General features: G+C 30.4%; 1 protein-coding gene across 5 annotated transcripts in view; it reads right to left on the bottom strand.

Annotated features, from left to right (window-relative positions):
• The window catches only part of jar (Myosin heavy chain 95F jaguar), a 355,723-nt gene that overhangs the window by 287,851 nt on the left and 45,436 nt on the right, over positions 1–22,436 (bottom strand). For all 5 annotated transcript variants that reach the window (XM_075353648.1, XM_075353645.1, XM_075353649.1 and 2 more), the window contains exon 2: positions 6,839–6,899. The gene's annotated coding sequence lies outside the window, so the exon portion shown is untranslated. The remainder of the gene's footprint in view (positions 1–6,838; positions 6,900–22,436) is intronic.

The raw sequence follows: 22,436 nt of genomic DNA, 5'->3' as shown, positions 1-22,436 counted from the left end.
ACTTAACGTACTAAAATAGTTAAAGTAGTTTCCATAAACGAACTCGACCGAGATTTTGGGTCGTTATATTTTATGTATAAATTTGAAAGTGATTTGCGGAAATTTACGGCAGTTATCGTGCCCACAAGAAAATGATATATATATATATAATGTATAATAATTTATAATTTTATATATTATAATATATATTTATTGATATATATAAACTTTTGAACTGACGGTGGATTTGGGGTTTGGGGAAGTGAAACGCCAAGACATGTCGACATTTTCCGGAAGTCGAATCATAGTATTCATTACAATAGGTAGCTTTCTTATGAAATCTACCTAAAAACTAGCAAACGCTCCTACCTTAAAACTAACTACTTTTCAGTATGAAATCACTTTTTGGGATGTACCGTAGGCCACTTACGAAACAAGAGATATGAAAAATATTAATTGGCTTCCAATTTGGCTAGAATTGTTGTAGTCAGAAAACAATCCTTAAGTTAAACAATTTTTTCCAAACCCTTTAAAACTATGTGTACAACACTACACTTTCCATTTAAAATTTTCAAGTCGCTTCTTATTGGGAGGTTGTTTCATTTTTAAAAAAAAATTCCAATCACGCCCGCTAACAGCTGTTTCAAATTATTTAGAAGAAATAGATACGATTTTGCTAGATGTTACATTAATGGCAATTTAAAATCGACCAAAACTTGATTTAATCACATCATGTTTTTATATATCGTTGGTTATAAAATGCCAAAGTATAGTTTTTATAAAGGGTTTCCCAAAATAATAAATTTTGGAAAATTTGGGCTATTTTAATAAAACTCATTTTTTATTTTATAATTGATAATCTTTTTTTATTTTATTAGTAAGTAGTAATATGGAGGTTATGAGTGATACAAAACATCTGACAAATGAGCGCCTCGACCCTGGCTGCACATGTTCACTCTTTCGACAAAATTTTCAAAAAAACATTTTGATATAATTGCTGGGAAATGTCGGAAATATTGTGTCAAATTTCTTCTTTAACGTCCTCAATTGTTTTTGGTTTATTGATGTACATCTTATCCTTAAGATAACCCCAAAGAAAAAATTCCAGTGGTGTCAAATCACATGATCGGGCGATTCACAGCACCTCGCTGCTAGATAACACGAGTATTAAATTTTTCTTGTGATACCTGGACGGTTTCATTGGCAGTATGGCATGTTGCACCGTCTTGTTGAAACCACAAGCCTTCCACATTAATATAATTAATTTTGAGTCACAAAAAATTAGAAATCATCTCATAATATCGAATTCCATTGACGGTAACATCTCCTTTTTTATTTTCGAAGAATTTAGGTCCAATCAATCCCCCATCCCAAAAACCGCACCAAAACGTAACTAGTCAAGAATGCATATAAGTTTTTCAGTCTTTTTTGGATTTTTTGATCCCAAATTCGACAATTTTGTTTATTGAGCCGGTAAAAAGAAAATGTGCCTCATCGCTAAAGATCATTTTTTCGAAAACTTGTTATATTGTTATTTTTACAATTTCTACGCGCTGTTTAATTATGCACTTTTCCATGTTTTTCAGTCTTTTTTGGATTTTTTGATCCCAAATTCGACAATTTTGTTTATTGAGCCGGTAAAAAGAAAATGTGCCTCATCGCTAAAGATAATTTTTTCGAAAACTTGTTATATTGTTATTTTTACAATTTCTACGCGCTGTTTAATTATGTACTTTTCCATAATTTAACCTCAACATTTACTGATAACAGCATTTGTATTCCGGTTCCGCGAAAAAAATAGCGGCAAATTAAAAATATCAGTTCATTTTGGGACACCTTTATGACTAAGTGTAACTCCTATTATGTGAAATTTATAAAACTTAGGTCGAAACCCTAACCCACCAGGTTGGTCTACTGAGGAACACGTCTTCCCATATCAGGTAATTTGGAAGTCAAGAGTTCCAGCGTTCAAGTCCTAGTAAAAAGTCAATTATTTTTACACGGATTTGAATACTAGATCGTGGATACCGATGTTCTTTGGTGGTTGGGTTTCAATTAACCACACATCTCAGGAATGGTCGAAGTGATACTGTACAAGACTACACTTCATTTACACTCATACATATCATCCTCTGAAGTATTTATTATCTGAACGGTAATTACCGGAGGCTAAACAGGAAAAAGAAAGGTCGAAACCCGAATGTCCAATTAATGTAGTTGCGTATCACGCGTAGATTTATGTATATGGGCGTGTTCTAATGTCAATGTGGATTATGAAATACTAAAAAAAAATAGAATTTTAAAAATTCTCTTATCAGAAAACGAATCTTTTTTTTATTAACTATTTGGGGCGTATTGTGGGCCAGTTTTCAAACCAGCTGTGAAAATTATTAAATGGTTGCCATTTTGATTAAGGTTGTCGTAGTAAAATGGTATTTTTTAATCAAATGTTTGTCTCTCAATGATCTCTAAAACTATATATAAAAATTCTACCCTTTTAATTTAAAAGTGTTTAAGTCGCCCTTCCTCTTTTGGTGGAACCTCTTAGAGGACGTGGGGAATGGTGGTGTTATACTATATAACAAATTTTTCGAGGTAGTAATATTAGATAAAATCTCATTTTTATTTGTTCAACTGTTGAAAAAGCTATTTGAGTGTTATACTTTATTTAAACATCCTGCATAAAAATAATTAAATAAAAAAATACACCTAAGAATAAAACAGAACTTCCATCCTTTTCATCCAACTTATTTTTATTGAATTCTGTTAAAAAATGATGACTCCGAAAGTTAAAATTAACAAACCATTCTATTCAATTAAAATTTATAAGGTTAATCGGTTTTAAAGTTTCCACTTATGCTGAAGTTTTCTTTCATATCCCAGATTATTCTTTGTGGATAAGTGTTAGATTAATAACATTTTAGATTAAAATAAAATTTTTATCGCTGTCCGTAATTTTTTATAGCTGTCTACATTTAACTTTTCCGAAAATTTCCTGGAAAAAATTGGGTTTTCATACCAATAAAAAAAAAATGGAAAACTAAACGCAAGTATTATTTTATACATTTTATGCACAAAGTATTGATGATTTTAACGGTTTAATTATATTTTTATACGGAATAATTACTTATAAAGTCATTTGTCGCTTAGTATAACAATCATTTACACGTATTTGGTTTGTAATGTATTTTATACTAGCAATTTTCTACCTATTAACAGCAACAGGAGTTTTTAGTTTTTAATACGACGATCACATGAGATTGATAGCTTAAAATAAGACAAAGAATCAATACAATGATGTAAGACAAAAAAAGACTGTAACTGCAATGTTGAATGATCCGTAAGTACTGTTATAGAAATATAGTGCAGTACAGTGACGTTGAACTTGGAGAATACTAGTTGACCTGACAAGCAGTCAGACAACTCAGGTCAGGTGAACGAGCCGGTACACACTATACAATACTGAATATAAAACTAAACGCACCATTTTTTCCTTTTCTGTATCCTTGTTCTTCTCTATCAAGCGTAAACAATAAGTAATGATCTCATAAATAAAAAAAAAACTAATCAAACATTACAAAACAAATCAATCGACTATAGATTGAATTAAACGATAAAAAATTTATCAGTAAAGTTATGCAATCGGTAAAACGAAAATCGCATATGTAATTTTTTTCACAATTAGATAGATATCGGTTTATAATTTTCTAATAATTTAATTCATAAATATGAAATTCAAAATCAATTATCATAACGTAATAAATTTCAATTCAAAGGAATTAATTTTGAAATATATAAAAATGTACTACAATCATTTCTTCAAATCCTTGAATGGGAGAATTTCAGTTAGATCATGTGGCGATCTCTAAAAACTTCTGTAAAGAAATTCAGTATGTAAAAGTTAGAAAAAAGTTTAACGTAACATTCATTCACTATTTATCACAAAGTAAAATACATTTTATACTAGCTTTAAAACGAATACCTAAAATTAAAATCCTAAAATTCGGCTACAAAATCCTAGAAACGAATGAAAAGGAATTCCAGAATAAGGTCTTAGTAAATCAAACTCCAAAAATGGAAAGAGATTCAAGCTAGTTTAATAAAGACTTCCAGGAAAATCGGTCCATTACGATACAATAAAAAGTATGGGGAATTCTAAATGGGAATTGGTTATAGAAAAAAGATTCCTAGAATTGAAGAACTGGAATTCAAAGGAGTTGAGAATAACCTTAAAATTTTTAAGAAGCTACGAAAAACAACAAAATTCCGAAAGAAAATTTCATAAATAATAAATTTAAATATTATATGAAGATTTTAAAAAGAATAATACCAGAAATTTTTACAAAATATTTGTAAGTAAATCACAAATTACAAACCAGTAAATTTATGTTTTAAAAGAAAAGACAAAACCCTTGCCAGAAATAACAAAGAGCATATAAAATTAAATAGAAATAACATTGTTATATAAATCAGAGGAAATTCTCTTCTGATTTAGGAAAGGGGGTAAACACATAGATCATATAATCTAACTGTAATATTGGTACTGCTAACAGTACAATGGAGGGGAAAGTTTACTTTACAGTGGAGGGGAAAGGACGTTGTAGATAGAAAAAAACGCTTTACCCAACTACATTCGTACAACCTAAATGGACTTGGATCCTCATAAATTGGAAGCGAATCTAACTACCCAAACCGGTTGTTCCAACGAACCAATAGATCGAACAAATATCGGAGGACGAATCAAATAATTTAAAAAAAATTTGATGTGGACATCAACGACTTTTTTGTACGCCTAATTAAATTACATGTACACATTTTCTGCTGCACTTCATTTAAACTTATTTTATTTGAAAGTGAGATACGATCCTCCAATTCTTTAATAAAGCGGACAGTTTCGCAATTGCTGAAATACTAGTTTTTATTACCAACAAATACTTATACAATTATTAACTCAACAATCTTACCTGAAATATTAAGAAAGAGTAAAGTCCATTTATTATCCGTACCTTCGTGAGTTGCTGATTAACAAAAATTTCAGATTTCTGGTGTGTCGTATAAATAAAAGGGAATAATAATTAAACTATTCCGTTTAGTGAACTGCTGTGGTTACAAATGTTAATTTGGACCTTACCGTGTAAAATAATCAGTTTTTATTATTGGATTAATTGGTGAATATTCAAAAATGAAAATAAACAATCATACAGGAAAAAGTAAGATAACATGAAGAAATGTATCTCAAAAAATCAACAAGAAGATGAATATGAAGAGGAAGTAAATGTTAAAACCAAAGAAAGAATAAAAAGATTAAGAGAAGATGATAAATATAAAAGGGAACAAAACGTTAAGACTAAAGAAAAAATAAAAATATTGAGAGGATGATGAATATAGAGAGGAAATTTGAAAACTCGAGAACCTGTACACAAATTAACATCAGAATAATTATATCAAACCAAAGAACGATTAAATGTTTGACTACGAAAAACAAATAAACGAAATGATGATCAACTCCGACCTAGGAAGAATATTGTCTGACCTGACATCAGAGTAATTGACTAAATGATAAGCATTTTTTGCAATTTATTTAGGTTCGGACATGTATGCCTCGGTGTATATGTTCTATTTGTGAGGGTCTATTTTTCAGTAACTCTGTAGTTAACTTTAATTTAGATAAAATTAAACAGAAATTCCAGAATATTTAATTAAATTAAACTAGAAAATCTATAAATAATACGGTTCTAAATTATAATTTCCAATTAATATTAAATAATCAGATGTTTCACCAAATCTATTACATACACAAATATGTAATAATGCCGATTAATACACATTTTTAAAAGTACATAAAATTTTACTTCTCTAATAACTTCTGATTTTTCTCATATATATATATATATATATATATATATAATTTTTTTTTTGTTATTATTATTGAATAATTATTTATTGTAAATTTTACAATCACGGGTTAATAATAATTAATAAATAAAAAAATGTAAATAAAAAAAAGATTTTTTAAAGAGATAAACTCTTATTCGAACCGATGTCCCTTCCCTTGATCCAATTATTTCATTAATTAAAATTCTATTTAGCTATAACTCTGGAACCAATGAAAAGAAGTACCACTTCTGATATATCGTTGAAAAGCTCTCAATGAGGGCTTATTACTGCAGTTTAAGAAAAGTCCAAAATCCATTTTTTTTTTAATTTTACGCTTTTTTGGACACTTTTGTTTCAGTCGATTGCAGTCAAAAGAGGAGGTGCACAACTAGATGTTACAACAGTTCTCAATCCAAAATTTTAACATCCTACGGCTAATTGTTTTTGAGTTATGTGAGATAAGTACATAGGTAAGTACAGACGTCACGCCGGTACTAGTCAAAATTAATTCAGGTTTAGTCAATATGGATATTTCCGTTGAAATCTGAAAACCGAAATTTCTCGCGATCACAATACTACTTTCTTTACTTCGAACAAGGAAGTAAAAATTTACCTATTCTTTGAGCTAATGTTTTAGATAAGGACCCATAATATCGGTATCTCCCTGCCCCCTTCATCGATTGTGATCAAATAAAACGGCATTAATACTATATATATATATATAAAAAAATAATTGCGCTAATTTCATATAAATCGGTCAATCCATATATCCTTCTGGAATTTTTCAGTTTTAGAATTGTGTTTTTTATTTTTAAATGACCAAAATACGTTGAACTGTAGAAAAGAAAATCCAGCATGCAAAATTTGACTCAATTAGCATACTTTCTCTAATACAGTAAAGTTATACAATAAAAATATATAGCTAGGTAAGTAATAATTGTTTACCTATTTATCGCAATTATATATGAATTTAATAACTTACTTGAATTTTCGAAAATTGTTTTTTCATCAGCAGAATTTGTAACCTATAAAAGCTGCGTCACCTAAAAAAAAAAAAACAAATATAAATATATATTTGTTAAGAATACAAATAAATAGAATTAAATAAAATATACTATTGAAGAATGCCAATATAATTCTATTTTCATCTTAACTTTTAACATACATTAAATGTTTTTTTTTTCAATTTCAATGAGTATTTAAAATATAAATAACTCTAGAGTAGTAAAACTGTAGATAAATACGAATCAATTTCATTATTATATTAATTCAAGCAAAATGTTTTAAACAAAGAATGTTAAAAACAGTTAACAGTTTTAATATATCTGATGTGGACACCACATGACTTCCTTGTACGCCTATTAAATTACATTTACATATTTTTTGTGCACTTCATTTAAACTTATTTCATTTGAAAGGGAGATACGATCCTCCAATTCTTTAATAAAATGATATAGTGGTGGACACCACATTTCATCACATTTTTATGCGGTGTCCGTATCAGCATTTTATATTAGTTTATATATTAATTTTTTTCACGTCGCTGAAGTACTTATGTAGTGTAACTGAGAACGAGTCGGATCCGTAACCATGTACACATCGGTTCGAATTCGACTTCATATACATATATATATATTTTTTTAACTTTTTTTAAATTTAAATATATTGATTTATTAATAATTATTAACCTAAGTAAAAAGTTTTGAATTAAAATGAAAAGTACATTATATTTTATTTCACTAATAACATAACTTCTGATGTTTTCATTTTTTTTTATTGTTATTATTGAATTATTATTTATTGTAAAACTTTTTTTTAGAATCACCTCTGATTCAATAAAATAACAAATAAATCAATAATAAATATAATATAATAAATCAATATATTTAAATTTAAAAAAATAAGTTAAAAAAAAAAGAAATGAAGTCGGATTCGAACCGATGTCTCCTTGTAAGATCCAAATATTTCATTAATTAAAATTTTATTTGGCTATAACTCTGGAACCAATGAAAATAACTACTACTTATATCGTTGAAAAGATCTCAATGAGGGCTTATTACTGTAGTTAAGAAATAGTCCGAAATCCAATTTTTTGTAAATTTTGGGCTTTTTTGGACACTTTTGGTCCAGTCGATTGCAATCAAAAGGGGAGGTGAACAAGTAGATGTTACAACAGTTCTAAATCCAAAATTTCAACATCCTACGACTAATCGTTTTTAGATTATGCGAGATACGTACGTACGTTTTCACGTACAGACATCACGCCGAAACTAGTTAAAATGGATTGAGGTTTGGCCAAAATGGATATTTCCGTTGAAATCTGGAAACCAAAATATTTTGCGATCGCAATACTTCCTTTACTTCGTACAAGGAAGTTAAAAAGAGTTAATTGTTTTAATTAAAATGTAATAAAGCATTAATAAAGATTATGAATTACAAAATAAACGTACAGATTATAATTTGTAATAACTATTTTTGATAAAGGTTGCTCAAGCATAACTGATTAGTTTGACCTAGACTAGGAGTAACACAAGGGTGCTGCCTATCACCAACCTAGTTTAAAATATGTATGTTGAATATATATATATATATATAAAAATATATATATATAATTATACATATTATATATATATATATATATATATATATATATATATATTGTAGAAGAAAATGAAGGGATAAGTTCTAGAACAAGAATAATTGTATAATGCTTTACAGATTGTATGGTTTTATTTTCCAGGAAAATTTATAGCTAGAATAGCTGCATTAAAAAGGAAAGTATGGTGATCATGTCAAAAGGGGAATATCGAGTATTTTCCAAATCTTTACACTTTACGCTTTAGGATTCAACTAGTTCATTTTGACAAAAAAATAAATAAAAAAATGTATGTATGTGTAGAGACACATACTAAGGCATCCTGGAATAGCCGCTTTAATATTGGAAGGACAGGTAGAAGGAAAAAATTATGTAGGCAGGCCACGTTTGGAATATGTAAAACAAATTGTTAGGGATGTAGGATGTAGAGGGTATACTGAAATGAAACGACTAGCACTAGATAGGGAATCTTGGAGAGCTGCATCAAACCAGTCAAATGACTGAAGACAAAAAAATAAAAATAAATGAAACGAAACTGAACATAAATGAAATGAAACGACTAGCACTAGATAGGGAATCTTGGAGAGCTGCATCAAACCAGTCAAATGACTGAAGACAAAAAAAATAATAAATAAAATGTATGTATGTATGTTGTGGATACTGGTGTAATTTGGTGATTGGGGTTAAATTATCCACATCTCTCAGGAATGGTACAAAATTACACCTCATTTACATGTCATACATATTCATCATCACAATGGGCCCTGGTTGGGTGGGGGGGGGGGGTTGCTTATTATTCACTACTTGAATAGATTGCCATGTAAACATCTGGAAAAAAAATGTGTGAGTAGCACTGCTTTTAGCTTTATATTTAAAAAAGGAACAAACCGAACCGATTTTCTTCAAATTCGGTTTAGATACTTCTGTATATAGCCCATTGGTCGGCACTTTTATCGAAATTAGTTAATATAATGGGGTAAGGACATATCGCGAAAAAAAATTTCGATTTTCTTCAAAGGCATTTAAGAGAAAACTTTATTCGAACATATTTGTTACCTACAATGCATAAATAAATAATTAATTTTTTTTAAAAATCAATCCATAACTTTTAAAACTGAAATGTTCTAGTTTCCGTTCTTTCGTTCTATCTCCCTTCAGTTTAAATATTTTTCAAAAATATTTTGAATGGTATTATTTCATTTATACAGCTATCAAGAAATGTCTACAATTATTTATAAATTATTAGACTCAGGCTTTAAAATGCATAAAAGGTTTTATTAAAAATTTTCTTTTTCCTATTTCAGCAAGGGGGAGTTAAATTTAGAGAAAATTTTACTTAAGAAAATTTGTTAAGAAAATATGAATATTTTTGGAAGATTTTTCTTAAAACTTATTCCCCACCACTGAAAAATATATATTGTTTTTTTCTTTTTTTTTGGTTCTAACACTTTTAATTTTTATTATTAAAAGCCGGGATAGTCATGCAATACTTAAGCAGATTTTGTTTTATAGAAGAGGTTGTATAGGATAAATAGTCAACAGATTATTTAAAAATTAATAGACTTTATGGTCTAAAAAAAAGAACATGAATGTTAAGATAGCAAAATTAATGTTGATGCGAGACAATAAACCAGTGGATGTCTGTACAAACAAAAGAAACAATTGAACAATTTAAACAAGTAGAGATAATTAGTTATGATATTAACATAAGATTACGAAAGTGAAAACGAAATAAAAACAACAATAGAAATGGCTAAGAAAGTATTTAACAAAAATAAATAGTTATTACGTATGCTTAGTTAGATTCATACAAAGCTTCAGAGTGAAAAATGAAGAAATAATAAGGGAGAGTGAACGAGAACACAAAGTTAATCATATCAATTTAATATAATAAACAGTGGCGGCTAGCGTATAGGCACTGTGGAACTGTAGCACCCCACCCACCCCTACTTTCACTTATATTATCGATAACATTTAATACAATAAGTCCATTTTTTCTCTAATTCTTTCTTTATACTTGTACTAAATATTATCCTTAACCTTAATGTCAGTAGCCATTCCCCAGTTAATTAAAAAGATACAAAGTCTCTATATAAAACTGTGCGCTTCACAGTTTCAGATGCGTAGTGTACGGCTGTTGTGCGCATGCGCATATAGGAAGCTGTGCGCGAGGTTGCGAGGGAGAAAGAACACTGTCAATCCCGCAGTGCCGACCCTGGCGTGCTGGTGGAAGGTATATTTTTTTTTTAATCTGCGTGTGTATGGAACGTTTCTTGTTCGTAACCTTTTCTAATTTAGTCGGTGAAAGGAATGTAAAAGTGGTTTGGTTTAGTCGTTTTTTCACTAGTGATCAGAAGATGGCGGGAAGAAAGGGTTCTTTGATTGCCAAATCTATCCGAAAATACGCTGGAAGGGTGAAAGAAAAGGTAATTAGTAAAAAATAATTATTTATTTGTTTCTGTGTACAGAAATATTTTTTCTTTTTTTAATTTTTTTAATTTAAATATATTGATTTATTAATAATTATTAACCTTTCATTGTAAAAAGAATTTTACGACGAATAATAATTCAACAATAACAAAAAAAAAAGGTAAAATATAAGAAGTCATAATGAAATAAAATTTTATGTATTTTTCGTTTAAAAAAGATGTGTATATGTAATTTAATAGCTATACAAGAAGTCACGTGTTGTCCACATCAGATTTTTTTAATTAGTCTTGTAAATTTGTAATGTAATTTAAATTAATAACAATTTGCAATTTAATTACTTTTGCATGTGTAATACTACTTTTATTTTTAAAAAGTCCCATAATAAGATGAATTAAAATTATCACCAAATAAAATTATTTTTAGTTAAAAAAGCAAACGTATAAACAATAGTGTTTCATAATTCATGAAAGTAATGTATAAAAAGGAACAATGATAAGTAGAAATATTTCTCAAAATGTCACTTATAATGTCACTGTGAACTTCATTTTAATAATGTGATACACGCTGTATGTAATGTAAAGAAAAAGAAAAGCTAAAAATCAATGTAAAAGACAACGATGAAAACAATAGAAATAAACGGGGTCGAAACTGTGAGGTAGGAGTACGAAACCCTTAATGATAAGGGTTTTAAGCATAAAGGCTTGGTAGTCTATATACACATACGTGTTTAACAACAAACAGTCATCAACCACAATAGTAATCTAGAGTTTTAAAAAATAATAACTACTGAAATATTAAAATAAACTCTACCGGTAATGGTAACATTACAAAACACATTTATTTACCATATCGTTGTATTCAGTTATCCAGAACCGGCAATCAGAAAACAATATTTTTTTTTTTTAATTTACAGGGCGTAAAACCGTTACTAGCTGCTACACAAAAATAGTCACAAATTTGCGGTAAAAATAAAATATTATAATTCCTCAACCAAGATTATACATTGCATTCACTGCTCCAATATTTATAACTTATTACAATCACTGATCGCAAGGCTAGGATGTGGTTTTAATTAGAAACATTCACGAATGATCTCCGGGAAACAATGAAGAGGCAGTGACGTGAAAAATAAAACTTACTTGACCTTGACCTGTTAAAAAATAAGCATAGGTCACCCTCAACCCCTAGCATCACCTCATTAAACAATATTAAGACTTTTAACAATCATTTCAACACGAATAAGAATTATTTAAAAAGATAATAATCATCATACAAATCAAAAACGTAGGTAGTTAAACGGATGGTCAACTTAAATGAACAAAACAAATTTAATAAAAAACGTTAAAAAATCTGTAAAAAAATATATGAGTCATTAATTGCTATTTTTGGTTTTAAACTTTATAATAATAATTCGTGTACTTTTATTTTACTCAAAAAATAGTAAATTGAAAAAAAAAATTCCTTTCGGCACGCCACAAGGCGGAAGTAGATTTCACCGGTGTAAATAGGGGATAAAAAATATTTCCACCTCAAAGTGACAAAAAACTTCAAATTTACTGAATACAACAATGATTGCATGCGAAAAACGTTTCACATGTTTAGCATACAACAAGCCCCCCCATCTTCTTACAAAACCAACAAAATATTTGTCATCCCTTGCCGTAAGGGTTGTTCATATCAAAAATTGTTTGAGACAAAAGTTTTAGGTTTAAAGGACTAACGAACATTTTAAACCGATTCGATACTTTAATTATTAAAGAGGTATGATTTTTCTTTGTCTTCTAAACCCCATCTTTGCCATCCCCTGTGCCAATGGCTCAGCCATTGAAAAACTTTACTTAGATAAGTTTTAGGCTCTTATCCAAAACGAATTTGATATTTCACTAATAAGAACGTTAAAGCGATATTTTGTTTTTTATTTTTTTCAAAAAAACTCTCCCATTTCTACCCCATGATCCGATTTTTCCCATTAACGAATTCGACCGAGATTTTGGGTGATTATATTTTATATATCAATTTGAAAGTGATCGGTGAAAAATTACGGCAGTTATCGTGTCTACAAGTATATATATATATATATATATATATATATATATATATATAATATATTATATATATATATTATATATATATATATATATAATATATTATAATTAATAATTAATTATAATATTAATAATTTCATTAATAACTTCTGACATTTTTTCATACTATTTTTTTATTATTATTGAATTCTTATTTATCGTAATTTATTTTATAATTGTAGGTCAATAAGTTTATATATATATAAACAGTTTATATATATATATAAACTTTTGAACTGACACTGGTTTTGGGGTCTGGGGGATGCTAAACGCGAAGACACGTCGAAATTCTCCGGAAGTCAAATCATGGTACCCATTACAATAGGTAGCTTTCTTATGAAATCTACCTGAAATAGATCCAGAATTAAAATTTTTATTCTGTCATAGGAAAATTATTTTAATTAAATACTAAAAGTAAAATAATTCGACATTCAGATATCCGAAAAAATTATAATTATATCGATAAAATACAAATCGACGTATTAATAAAAATTGAATATTTAATTACTTAAATGTTATTTTTTATTTTCCTAATGTGTACGTTGTAACCTGTTCAACTAGTGACAATAAGCAACCTCCCTTCCCCTCGCAATGAGATGATGATTTTGAAGTGCATAACATATACTGTAGTGTTGTGCAGACTCAGGCCGACCATTCCTGATATGTGTGATTAATAAAAAATGTATTTAATTGTTATTAAAAAATTCTAATGTGGACACCATATGACTTCCTTGTATGCCTATTAAATTAGATATACACATTTTTAAAAAATAAAAAGTACATAAAATTTTATTTCATTAATAACTTCTGATATTTTTTCATACTATTTTTTTAAAATTATTATTGAATTCTTATTTATCGTAATTTTTTTTATAATCAGAGGTCAATAATTATTAATAAATCAATATATTTAAATTACAGAAAAAAAGTTAAAAAAAAAAAAATGAAGTCTGAATCGAACCGATGTGCCTTCCCCTTGTAAGATCGAAATATTTTATTCATTGCAATTTTATTTGGGTGTAACTCTGGAACCGATGAAAATAAGTACCACTTATGATATATTGTTGAAAATCTCTCAATGAGGGCTTATTACTGCAGTTATAAAAACTAATTTGAAACCGAATGATTAATGCAGCACGGACATAATTGCTGTAATACGGCGGAGCGCCGTCTAGCTGACAGAAAATTAACCCTTTTTTCTTCTTTAATATCGTCAATCAGTAGAAAGATGTAAAATTCTAGTATATCACAGAAAATATCCTCAATAATTGTGCTTTCTACAGAAATGAACGCGCCCACAATACGGGCATTAATCAGTCAGCACTGAATTTGGTAGTCACACTGATGTTCAATAATTACATGCGGTGTTTATGATTCCCAAATCGTGCAATTGTGCCGATTTAATGATACGCTAATATGGAATGTCGCCTAATCTGAAAACATGATATTTTTCGATATTTTTCAGGTAGTCTCATTTTCATCAGTGTTGTTATTTGCTTGGCATTTCTCCCGCCACCACCCCATTCGGTCGCCTTAAAGCACAAGACCGAATGTCTGTGCCACAAACGGCTGCTGAGGCTCGAAACAGTTTAGCGACCAGTGTCTAAATGGCTCCTAGAGCTTACCTAACTGCGTTAGCGGACTAAGCGCGGTGCCATACACCACCGGCATACGTGTTCCTACCCCTCACTTGTCATATATTTACTAAAATGAGTAGGCGCACCCCGTCAACTACTAAAAATATATATGACATCCATCAATTAAAATTTATTTCGTCTAGACAGCAATTCGCTGCCACGCCTAGGTCACTGAATGCCAGCAAGTACCTGTCCACCATATTAAAGCGCTTGGAGCCTTAATTAGCTGGTGGTCAGCCATATATATATATCTAGGTTAGCTTCACACAGCAGTGCGGTAGGAGTCCTTTCCCTTAGATATAAACTACTGATGTCGGTTGAACATAGGAACCGCATCAAGGAACTCCCACACGCTCCGATAAAGCGGCTCTCGCTACACTGACTCGCCGCTTCTGAGTGCGCCAATTTTCCCCTTTACTTCTAAGTTTCAGGGTGACCCGATCTCTGGTTCTCCCCAAGAGCAGGTCAGTCAGTGTTGTTAAGCAAACTCCAACCTTTTCACTTTGTCATTGGGTTTAATTTCAAATAAAAGTTGTATCTTATACGCACATAGTCTAAGCCTCTTACGCACCACTTTGAACACTGTAGATTTAGGCATTCTTAACTTTAAACTGTGCATTGTTAATGACTTTTTCGGGCTACGCGTACAACATGCTCAAATCCATTCCACATTCTGTTACGGACGGCCTGTCTGGTGACTTCCTCTTTAAGACAACCTGCTTTCTCAAACTGATTAAACCACTGGAGTATTGTGTTATTTGTAAGCGCGGCACCGCCATATTCACGTCTATAATTACACTGAACTACGATAATTGATCTTGTTTTGATGAACAAATCACGCACTGAGCTTTCAGCTTTCTGCTGCAGTGTTTGATGAGTGGAGTGAGACTGCCGATCGGTTACACAGTGAAGGTCACACATTGGTGCAACCGCGACGAATATTTGCGATGAAAACCTAATAATGTATTGATGCTTTTAACCGATTCCATTATTTCATCATTATTTGGAACCAAGAAGCCCTTTTATAAATATATAAATATATTTTATATATATATATGTATATATATATATGTATATATATATATATATATATACTTATTTATTTATTTTTAAAGAAATGAAATCAATTTAAATACCACAAAATAATTTTTTTAACCCTTGGGACCACCGTTCAGGCATTACTTCAGAGGATGAGATGTATGACAATTTTTTTAGCGTGTGGAAAATGCTATGCCTGACCGGGATTCGAACCCGGGACATCCGGATGAAAGGCCGAGACGCTACCACTCGCACCACGGAGGCCGACACCACGAATAATATTACTTTCGTATAACAGCACATGGTTTACGAATGTTTAAACAATACAACTGTAAATCGATTTTATAACTAATAATTAAAAATATTATGATTCCTTAAAAAAAGAAAGAAAAATAATACAAATCAATAAATTAAAAAGCAATGACAGGTCAGTGAACACTATGTATTTACGTCATACAAGACTGAAACGATCCCTGTTGTTAATTATTAATTTCTTATCGATCATTACTTCAAACAAAACTTATAAAATTTCGCCTACTTTAATGTACTGCAGTAAATAAAATTACAAATGTATGCCTTATTATCTCTTTGTACTTTCTTAACTAAATTTTACATTTCTTCTATGCCTTTAATAAAATAAGAACTAATTAAGCGATTGTAAACTGCACTGATGATCAATAATTTATAATGTAAACTATAATGATTTCATATTATAAAAATAATAATTATTTAAGGATTATTACTGAAATATTTTTTACTGGAAAAAGAATAGTTTTTACTGTACAATACTTATTTAATTTTACTTACTTTGCTTTTTAACACCTGTTTCTTACACATTATATTCAGAGCATGATAATAGGAAATTTAAATTAAAACATCGAAAAAAATTAATTTGCTAATCGATTGTTCTTTTCATGTAACCTAATCCTTAATTTTCGTAGCCAATTGCCATCCGTATATGTATGCAATTAATTTAATTACAAAATACTATAACTTAACTTATATCCTTTTTAAGGACTTTCATAGATGAAATTTAAACTTTTATAACGATAAAACCAAACCGAATTGTACAACATTTTTTCACGGCTTTACTATCACCCTCAGTGTATAGTATTGGAATCTTCAATATGGCATCAGTTGGTGCAGTTTTTTTTTTTTTAATTAAAGGAACATATATAAAATGCGGTCAAAAATAACTGTGATTTGAATGGTGACTATTAATTTAATATCATTTTATTATGGTTTTCTTCGTTTATATACAGTGAATTTCGGATAATAGAACCATTTCGGCACCGGGAGCATATGATCCTATTAAGCTATATTAATAAAAAATGAGGATATACGAGGTGTATGAGAAAAGTAATGAGATTGGTTGCCAGATTGCGCAAGATTGCGCAATCTGGCAACGCTGTGTCAACCGGTCAGTGCTAGACCGATTTATTCACCCCTTCAATATGCTCAGTACGAGTTTCAATTCCGTTCAGCCAATACGTTATTTTTGACAGCGCCATCAGTGAAGTTATGTGTTACGAAAATGGAGCATCGGAATTTAGAGCAACGTTGTGCAATCAAGTTTTGTGTTAAACTTGGAGAATCCGCGAATGTGACCTTTTCATGGCCTATGGGGAACATTGCTTATCATGAGCACAAGTTTTCCGCTGGCACAAATCATTTCTGGAAGGCCGAGAACACGTTGAAGATCAACCTCGCTCAGGGAGACCTTCAACAACAAAAACGTTGAGCGTGTGAGGGTTTTTGTGAGATCAGACTGTCGTTTAACAATAAGGATGATGAGTGAACGGTTAAATTTAAACACATTCACCGTACATCAAATTCTGACAGGCGATTTGGACATGCGAAAGGCTTGTGCGAAATTGATGCCATAAAACCTCACAACGGGACAGGACAATCGAAGAAACATGTGCTTTGATCTTGCTGAGAGGATTGACAATGACCAAAAATTCTTCAATCGTGTGACCACAGGTGATGAATCCTGGATATTTGAGTACGATCCTGAAACAAAGCGGCAAAGCGAAGAGTGGTACACTCCGTCATCTCCTCGTCCGAAAAAATGTCGAATGAGCAAATCAAAGATAAAAACCGTGTGGATTTGCTTTTTTGACAGTAGGTGTATCGTGCATAAAGAATTTGTTCCTCCATGACAAACTGTCAACCAAGTGTTTTACAAAGGTGTCCTTGAAAGGCTCAGGAAAAGAGCGATTCGCGTGAGACCAGACATTGCAGACAAGTGAATGCTTCATCATGACAATGCCCCGTGTCACACGGCCATTTCCATCAGGGAATTTTTGACCTCAAAACGCAATCCTACGGTTCCTCAACCCCCCTATTCACCTGAGTCCTTGTGACTTTTTCCTTTTCTGGAAATTGAAACGTGTCTTAAAAGGACGTCATTTTGGAACTCTGGAGAACATTCAAAAGACCGTAACCGACCAGCTAAAAGCCCTACCAGTTGAAGCCTTCCAGCGCTGCTACCAGGAATGGGAACGACTCCGTCATTAAATCATAAACATGATTTAATGACTTATTACACACAATTTTACTACTAAACAGCATTAACATTAGTTAAACAACTTTAATACTTTCAGCGCCATGTACATAAATATTATACACAGTGACATTTTAGTATGCTCTGTTTGCATATAATTTTAAAAAAACACACATGATCAATTTTTTCTAGGCCAACCTGAATTTTGGAAATATATACTTCTCTCTCAAACAGTTTTTCTACAAAACCTGGAATTTTTATTGAATAATAAGTAGTTTAATGTATTTAATTTACATTTCAGTTAAATATATTTCAGTTTAAATCCATGTATAAAATATATACATGGTCTGTGGAGTAGTGTTTATTGAAATTCAATGCAATAACAAACAGAGCGAATCAAAAGTACGAAAACACAACTTCCATTCCAGTAAAATACTGTTTGTAACTTTCGTTATTGGCAAACTACTTTACCTATTGACAAGAAATAAAATTTCAATCCCTTTTTGGAGGCTGGCCCAAGGGTCAGCCTCCCTTGGACTGACAACTACTTGGGCCAAATTCAACTATTTTAAACGGTAATACTCTTTGGTGTAAAGATCAATTTGAAGGGTTCTTTAAGACAAGAAAAATGATATAAATAAAAGGTTGGTACAATGTCTGTACACAAAATGACGGCGGGATAAATTACGGATTTTGAAAATTACTAAATTTTAATAATTTCAAAAAAAATAAACTGAATTAAATTAAATTTTTATCTAATTTAATTAAAATTTATTTTAAAAATTAAATTAAAATTTTTAACATTTTTATCATTTAACAAAAAATCGTTTTTGTTCCAATTTAATGAGTAAATAAATAAAAATATTACTATGCTCATCAGGCTGATCATCGATAATTTCTTACCGTTGTCGCAAAATTAAAGCTTACTTGATTGTTGTGTAATATTCCATTAAGAGTGTTTCATTACTACACTTTTAGTTTTTTACGAGTATTTATTGTGATCGATTGGCTAATTGATTCTGTCTACCTTTATCGCATTAGTAAGCGTTTGTTACTTACATCTTTTTTACCTATTTACTTCCTTGTATGAATTAAACGAAGTATTCTGATTGCGAAAAGTTTCGGTTTTCAGATTTCAACGAAAATATCCAGTTTGACTATCCCTGAATCCATTTTTGATTAGTTTCGGCGTGACGTCCGTACGTACGCATCTTGCATAACTCAAAAACGATTAGCTGCAGAATGTTGAAATATTGGATTTAGAACTGTTGTAATATCACGTTGGGCACCTCCCCTTTTAATCGCAATCGACTTAACCAAAAGTACCCAAAAAAGTCCAAAATTCAAAACAAAAATTGCATTTTGTTCTTTTCCTTATGCAGTAATAAATAAGCCCTGAGAGCTTTTCAACGATATATCATAAGTGGTACTTATTTTCATTGATTCCAGAGTTATAATTAAATAAAATTTTAATCAATAAAATATTTGAATCTTACAAGGGGAAGGTCATCGGTTCGAATCAGACTTCATCTTCTTTTTTTTAATTTAAATATATTGATTTATTAATAATTTTAACCTCTAATTGTAAAAAATATACGATAAATACGAAGTAAATAAATATTGTGATCGAGAGAAATTTCAGTTTCCAGATTTCAACGGAAATATCCATTTTGACCATCCCTAAATCCATCTTGACTAGTTTCGGCGTGACGTCTGTACGTACGTATCAATGTATCTCGCATAATTAAAAAAGGATTAACCATAGAATGTTGAAATTTTGGATTTAGGACTGTTGTAACATCTAGCTGTGCACCTCCCCTTTTGGTTTCAATCGACTGAACCAAAACTGTCCAAAAAAAGCCCAAAATCCAAAAAATAATACTGAATTTTGGAATTTTCTTAAGTGCAGTAATAAGTTTTCATTAAGAGTTTTTCAACGATATTAGTGGTAATTATATTCACTGGTTCCAGAGTTATAGCCAAATATAATTTTGATTAATGAAATATTTGATCTTACGATGGGAAGGCACATTGGTCCAGATCAGAGTTCATCTCCTTTTTTTATAACTTTTTTTCTTTAATTTAAATATATTGATTTATTAATAATTATTAACCTCTGATTGTAACAAGATTTTTACGATAAATGGTAATTCAATAATAACAATAAAAACAAAAAAAATTAAAAACTAACAAAGTTATTAATGAAAGATCTGGTTATTCGTTTTTGTTTTCATTTTGTTAATGGTTACACTAAAACCGTTTAAAATCATAGTATTACATAGAAATAAGACATATTTATTTAAACAGTAATTTACTCTGAATCTAAATTGTTCTTTAACATCATTAACTGCTAGTTCCATGTAAAGATTCAAAGTAACGGAGATAGGGAACATCCTTGAAAAATTACTTGATGAAAACTTAACGACTTAAATCATTTTCCAATATTTATTTACTTAGGCTATACAATGTAAAGTTACTGTGCTCAAAGTGCCTATTTTATGTTATTTAATCTATTTTTTCCGCTTTTAATGTCAGCTGGCTTTATGTAGCTGACATGTCTATCAGAATAATAAACTGTATTACCCAAAGGCTTATAAATATTACACCACCCCAGTCCTACACGATTAACTCATTTAAATCTAAGCTACCATTCTGAACATGGACACATACATTAAACGTGGGAAAATATGATACAAACCGTCAGTGGGGAAATTGTGTATTGCGTATATCACTTATAAGCATAGATCGGTGTAAAAAAACTATGAAAAGTAATACGGGATGATATTGGTAAAAGAATATTAATTAAGACTGCCGCTGAAAATGTTAAATTGTTTTTGTAGTCTGACGTAATTAAAAAAAAATAAATCTTAATAAACAGAATAGAGGTACACGTCAAAATAATGACTGCTTCAATAAGTAAAATAGAAAAATATGTTCTTGAATGTCTCCTATTTAGTTAAAATTGGGTACTTACGTATTAACGCCACCGCAGCTACAGCTTTATTTAAAAACATAGTAGTCAATCGGATTTCGGTTGAAAATGAACAATCACTTTATTAATTTTAATAAATGGTTATTTATATTTATTTATTTTATAAATATAATTTAACCAAACTTAACCTACGCTCGCTAACCTTGACTAATTAACACCGTAATTTTTTGAGTATTTATTTAATAAATTCAGTAATTATTGCAATTATTTATTATTTAAATAATCAAAACACTCCTGTTAATTATCGGCGGCGTTAATACGTATATACCTAAAATTGTTTAAAAAAAATCTTCTACTATGCTCTATTTTTGCCTTTCATTACCGGGCGTTCAAAGTTCCCTAACTTCTCCTTACCAACTAACCAATTTCCTTTCCTAACTTACAATTTTACTTCAGTCAGCAAATGCGATTCCCTACAGAGAAGGGAGCGAGTTGCTTCCTGCAAACGCTGGGGAATCACGCCGGGAGTACGAGGCTCGTATGCGCCTAGTCTCCCACGATCAGCCTCGGTTAATTATTTTGCACTGGTCAAAGGACCGGAACGCAAAACCCAACTCCGTCTATTAATAAAAAATTAATAACCACCATTAAATAAATAATGACCCGACCGATAATAGAAAGATACCGCAGAAAGGGACATTGTCCAAATTCTGCGATTAGTAGGGAGATAATAAATCTCCCGCTACTCTTGCGTTCCGTTCCGTTCTAAAAATTTGCCATAGACTGGCAGTTCTGATAGAAAATTTCTTTTACTAGCTTTTTGTGAAAAATACAGCTGAAATCGGAATTATTTTTTTTTTGTGTAGATGTGCGTTTTACTTTGCGTTCGTCTTCATCATCATCAACTTCGTACAGTTTTTGAGTAATATTTTTGATTATTTCATTACTACCTAACAACTTGAAATAATTACGTAACGCGCAGACCAGTACGTACAGAACATTTCTCCCCGTGATTAATGAGAAGTTAATTACCACCCAGTAGCGTTTAAATGACATTACTAATAAAATTGTATTATTTTACGAGTAAAACAAGGAAACTTACGAACTAGTGGGCCTTATAAGCGGAATTTTGGATCGTTAAACCGGTATAATTTAACATGGATTATACCAATACGTTTCTGTTTTAAAAAAACCGCCCCAATTAAACGGTTGCCTTGAATAACCAGTAGTCCTTTTAACCGGAATTCACTTAAGTCGTAATTTTTGCTAATGTGGTTGACAATTTATATTTTTGTATTAATTATTGTAATTATACAGAGAAGATAGAAAAAATTACTGAAAAAATTTGTTTGAAGAC

This window comes from Lycorma delicatula, chromosome 1 (assembly GCF_047948215.1).
Source record: "Lycorma delicatula isolate Av1 chromosome 1, ASM4794821v1, whole genome shotgun sequence".
Lineage (NCBI taxonomy): Eukaryota > Metazoa > Arthropoda > Insecta > Hemiptera > Fulgoridae > Lycorma > Lycorma delicatula.
The sequence above is the reverse complement of the archived record's forward strand: the minus strand, read 5'-3'. Positions and strand labels throughout refer to the sequence as shown.